The following is a 6,000-nucleotide window of genomic DNA, read 5'->3' on the forward strand; positions in this document are numbered from 1 at the left end:
CGCCTTAGCTCCATATATCTTGTTGCCCTTTATCCAGCAATGATGGGGTGATGTCAGGAAGCACTCTTCACTCAAAGGATGGGATAGTTCCCCTGGAACTCTCGCCCCAAAAAATCTGTTGAGCCTGAGGGTCAATTGAAAATTTCAAAACTGAGATCGATAGATTTTTGTTAGGCAAGGGTATTAAGGGTTACGGAACCAAGGTGGGTAGACAGAGTTAAGATACAGGTGAGCCACAATCTAATTGAATGGTGGAGCAGGCTTGACGGGCTGAATCATAGAATCATAGAATCATAGAAGTTACAACATGGAAACAGGCCCTTAGGCCCAACATGTCCATGTCGCCCAGTTTATACCACTAAGCTAGCCCCAATTGCCTGCACTTGGCCCATATCCCTCTATACCCATCTTACCCATGTAACTGTCCAAATGATTTTTAAAAGACAAAATTGTACCCGCCTCTACTACTGCGTCTGGCAGCACGTTCCAGACACTCACCACCCTTTGAGTGAAAAAATTGCCCCTCTGGACCCTTTTGTATCTCTCCCCTCTCACCTTAAATCTATGTCCCCTCGTTATAGACTCCCCTACCTTTGGAAAAAGATTTTGACTATCTACCTTATCTATGCCCCTCATTATTTTATAGACTTCTACAAGATCACCCCTTAACCTCCTACTCTCCAGGGAAAAAAGTCCCAGTCTATCTAACCTCTCCCTATAAGTCAAACCATCAAGTCCCGGTAGCATCCTAGTAAATCTTTTCTGCACTCTTTCTATAATAGGGTGACCAGATTTGTACACAGCATTCCAAGTGTGGCCTTACTAATGTCTTGTACAACTTCAACAAGACATCCCAACTTCTGACCAATGAAACCAAGCATGCCGAATGCCTTCTTCACCACCCTATCCACCTGTGACTCCACTTTCAAGGAGCTATGAACCTGTACTCCTAGATCTCTTTGTTCTATAACTCTCCCCAACGCCCTACCATTAACGGAGTAGGTCCTGGCCCGATTCGATCTACCAAAATGCATCACCTCACATTTATCTAAATTAAACTCCATCTGCCATTCATCGGCCCACTGGCCCAATTTATCAAGATCCCGTTGCAATCCTAGATAACCTCTTCACTGTCCACAATGCCACCAATCTTGGTGTCATCTGCAAACTTACTAACCATGCCTCCTAAATTCTCATCCAAATCATTAATATAAATAACAAATAACAGCGGACCCAGCACCGATCCCTGAGGCACACCGCTGGACACAGGCCTCCAGTTTGAAAAACAACCCTCTACAACCACCCTCTGTCTTCTGTCGTCAAACCAATTTTGTATCCAATTGGCTACCTCACCTTGGATCCCGTGAGATTTAACCTTATGTAACAACCTACCATGCGGTACCTTGTCAAAGGCTTTGCTGAAGTCCATGTAGACCACATCTACTGCACAGCCCTCATCTATCTTCTTGGTTACCCCTTCAAAAAACTCAATCAAATTCGTGAGACATGATTTTCCTCTCACAAAACCATGCTGACTGTTCCTAATCAGTCCCTGCCTCTCCAAATGCCTGTAGATCCTGTCCCTCAGAATACCCTCTAACAACTTACCCACTACAGATGTCAGGCTCACCGGTCTGTAGTTCCCAGGCTTTTCCCTGCCGCCCTTCTTAAGCAACGGCACAACATTTGCTACCCTCCAATCTTCAGGCACCTCACCTGTAGCTGTCGATGATTCAAATATCTCTGCTAGGGGACCCGCAATTTCCTCCCTAACCTCCCATAACGTCCTGGGATACATTTCATCAGGTCCCGGAGATTTATCTACCTTGATGCGCATTAAGACTTCCAGCACCTCCCTCTACTGGCCTACTCCAGTTCTTATACTCTATCTGTACTGTCCAACCGGAGTAGTAGACTGATTTAACAACTTGATATAATTCTAGTCTTCTACCTAAGGAAGGATATATTTACCTTGGAAGCGGTGCAACGAAGGTTCACTCGATTAATTCCTGGGATGAGAGGTTTGTCCTATGAAGAGAGGTTGAGTAGAATGGGCCTATACTCTCTGGAGTTTAGAAGAATGAGAGATGATCTCATTGAAACATATAAGATTATGAAGGGGCTTGACAGGGTGGATGCTGAGAGATTGTTTCCCCTGGCTAGAGAGTCTAGAACTAGGGGGCATAGTCTCAGGATAAGGGGTCTGCTATTTAAGACTGAGATGAGGAGGAATTTCTTCACTCAGAGGGTTGTGAATCTTTGGAATTCTCTACCCCAGAGGGCTGTGGATAACACAGTATAGTATATTCAAGTATGGTTTATTCAGTATAGTATAGTCATAGAGTATATTCAAGACTGAGATAGATAGACCTTTGGACTCTAGGGGAATCAAGGGATATGGGGATTGGGCAGGAAAGTGGAGTTGAGGTCGAAGATCATCCATAATCTGATTGAATGGTGCAGCAGGCTCGAGGGGCCGTATGGCCTACTCCTGCTCCTATTTCTTATGTTCTTATGTTCTTAGTATTTACTGACTATAGTTTTATGCTTGTTCACAGTTTGTTACTTTTAATCTTTCAGGACTACAAGTACAAAGTGCAATATATCTTCTGACAGACCAATAAATCTGTCTGTATTCAGGGGAACGGTAAACCTGGCCTGTGCTCTGCAGCTGTGCTTCAGACCTTTCTGGAGAATTTGTACCTCGTGAAAATTCTCCCGAACTAATTCTGGACCAGGAGTCCACAGAAAGTGACGTAACACGAGTTTCATATTCCCGGGCATGACTATTCCTTGTAAATCTTCCTACTATGCCCACTCTGCTATTATTTCCCCAGAACAGTAAATGTGACAGCCTAGTCTGTGGTAGCAAGAGAAAGATCGGGATTTATATAGCGCCTGATCACGTCACCAGGCTGTCCCAAAGTGCTGTAAACCAATGGATGCCGTTTGTAGTACAGTCGCTTATTATCTATGCAAAGCCAGCAGTCAACATACGCACAGCAAGATCTCACAAACAGCAAATAAGGCCAGTTCGTTTTTCGTGGTGTTGACTGAGCAGGAATGTTGGGCCAGGACACCGGGAGAACTCTCTGCTTCTCTTCCAATACTGTCATGGGAACGAGTCTGTCATCACGTGACTAAAGAGCTAATTTAGTTACAGCTAACAAGCACAAGTCATATACAGAGCCTGAGTCAGACACGGAGCATGATTTGTTTCAGTGTGATAGATATATTTAAGGGAATTGGCAAAAGTACCAGAGGTGACGTGAGGACATTTCTTTTCACACACAGCGAGTTGTTATGATCTGGAATGCGCTGCCTGAAAGGGTGGTGGAGTCAGATTCAATAGTAACTTTCAAAAGGGAATTGGATAAATACTTGAAAATGTAAAATTTGCAGGGCTATGGGCAAAGAGCAGGGGAGTGGGACTAATTGGATGGCTCTTTCAAAGAGCCAGCACAGGCACGATGGGCCGAATGGCTGTGCTATAAGATTCTATGATTCTATTATACTGGAGAGGTGGTGGTGGGGGGGGGTGGGGGGGGAATTGAGAGACTTTTTTTAAATTGGAAAAGTGAGGTAAATGGATGAGGGTCATAATACAGGACACCGCTAAGGTCAAAGAGAGGAGGGGAGCAAAAATAAAAATATCAAGAAATAGAGATGAGGTGATGCCAAGCTCAAGATTTTAAAAGTTGGTAGATCGTAGGAGGAAGGGGAAGCTGAGAGACATAAGGCATTTCACAGGGAGGCAGATCAGCACATACTGGCCTAAAAATTGGCAGGCCGACGCAAACTGGGTGCATGGATTGATCCCTGCGCTGGAATAAATAAGCCCGAAGCCCACCCGATATTGGGCCTCGGAACTCAATTACATCAGATGCCTGCCGGGTGCCCCCAGGCAGATCGCTGGCAAAGACCATTCGAATTTCGGGCTGCTAGCGGCAACACAGGTAGGTCTTGCAAGAGAAGGGCGATCAGGAGAGGGGGCTGACTGGGCGAGCTGGCGGTTGGGAGAGGGGGCCGACTGGGTGACCTGGCGGTTGGGAGAGGGGGCCGACTGGGTGAGCTGGCGATCAGGAGAGGGGGCCAACTGGGTGAGCTGAAGTTTGGGAGAGGGGACTGACTAGGCGAGCTGGCGATTGGGAGAGGGGGCCGACTGGGTGACCTGGCGGTTGGGAGAGGGGGCCGACTGGGTGACCTGGCGGTTGGGAGAGGGGGCCGACTGGGTGAGCTGGCGATCAGGAGAGGGGGCCGACTGGGTGAGCTGGCGGTCGGGAGAGGAGGCCGACTGGGTGAGCTGGCGGTCAGGAGAGGGGGCCGACTGGGTGAGCTGGCGGTTGGGAGAGGGGACCGACTGGGTGAGCTGGCGGTCGGGAGAGGGGGCCGACTGGGTGAGCTGGCGGTTGGGAGAGGGGGCCGACTGGGTGAGCTGGCGGTTGGGAGAGGGGGCCGACTGGGTGAGCTGGCGGTCGGGAGAGGGGGCCGACTGGGTGAGCTGGCGGTTGGGAGAGGGGGCCGACTGGGTGAGCTGGCGGTTGGGAGAGGGGGTCGACTGGGTGAGCTGGCGATTGGGAGAGGGGGCCGACTGGGTGAGCTGGCGGTTGGGAGAGGAGGCCGACTGGGTGAGCTGGCGGTTGGGAGAGGGGGCCGACTGGGTGAGCTGGCGGTTGGGAGAGGGGGCCGACTGGGTGAGCTGGCGATCAGGAGAGGGGGCCGACTGGGTGAGCTGAAGTTTGGGAGAGGGGACTGACTGGGTGAGCTGGCGGTTGGGAGAGGGGGCCGACTGGGTGAGCTGGCGGTTGGGAGAGGGGGCCGACTGGGTGAGCTGGCGGTTGGGAGAGGGGACTGACTGGGTGAGCTGGCGGTTGGGAGAGGGGACTGACTGGGTGAGCTGGTGGTTGGGAGAGGGGGCCGACTGGGTGAGCTGGCGGTTGGGAGAGGGGACTGACTGGGTGAGCTGGCGGTTGGGAGAGGGGGCCGACTGGGTGAGCTGGCGGTTGGGAGAGGGGGCCGACTGGGTGAGCTGGCGGTTGGGAGAGGGGACTGACTGGGTGAGCTGGCGGTTGGGAGAGGGGACTGACTGGGTGAGCTGGCGGTTGGGAGAGGGGGCCGACTGGGTGAGCTGGCGGTTGGGAGAGGGGGCCGACTGGGTGAGCTGGCGGTTGGGAGAGGGGACTGACTGGGTGAGCTGGCGGTTGGGAGAGGGGGCCGACTGGGTGAGCTGGCGGTTGGGAGAGAGGGCCGATCTTTCTCTTGCTACCACAGACTAGGCTGTCATATCTACTGATCTGGGGAAATAATAGCAGAGTGGGCATAGTAGGAAGATTTACGCAGCTGGTTCATGGAAAACCAATTTGGTAAAGGAGGCATCAAACAGGCATTAAGCGTCTTATTTGCAGATCCTGGACGCTTCTATTGACACCTATACCAATATGGCTCAGAATGCACGTGCACATGACGCACACCCATTGGACGCTTTAGCGCCCGTTTTACACCTGTAAAACAGGCACAGCGTCATCGAATTTCTAGGCCACTGACTCTACAAACCTTAAAAAGGTATATGTTGGTCTTTTAAGGTACACGTACTCTGAGTGCAGCAACTGCAGTTCAGTTTCCACCCTTTTCCCATTGCCTGGTTACTGTCTGACTGACATTATAAGGCCGGGATTCTCCTCTTCGGGGCCATTCAGCCACTTGAGCCTGTTCCACATGATGGCCTCCTGGCAGGATTCCCACTGCCAAGGGGGAGCCTACCCGTGCAAAGAGAGAAATGCTGTTGCATCAGGGATGCTGCTATGGCAACAGGAGAGGTGGTGAGGGCCCTTAGAGGGGCTGCAGAGCCCCTAAGATCAGAATCTGTGTCGCACTGAAGGCCCTGGCCGAGACTGGGGCCGACAGCGGGAAAGCGTTAGGCCCAGGTTGGAGGGGAGGAGGCTGCTACGCAATGGCCTCTCCCTCCTTTGGGGCACCTCACGACCATTACTGGCACTTCCC

Source organism: Heptranchias perlo, chromosome 13 (assembly GCF_035084215.1).
Source record: "Heptranchias perlo isolate sHepPer1 chromosome 13, sHepPer1.hap1, whole genome shotgun sequence".
NCBI classification, from domain to species: domain Eukaryota; kingdom Metazoa; phylum Chordata; class Chondrichthyes; order Hexanchiformes; family Hexanchidae; genus Heptranchias; species Heptranchias perlo.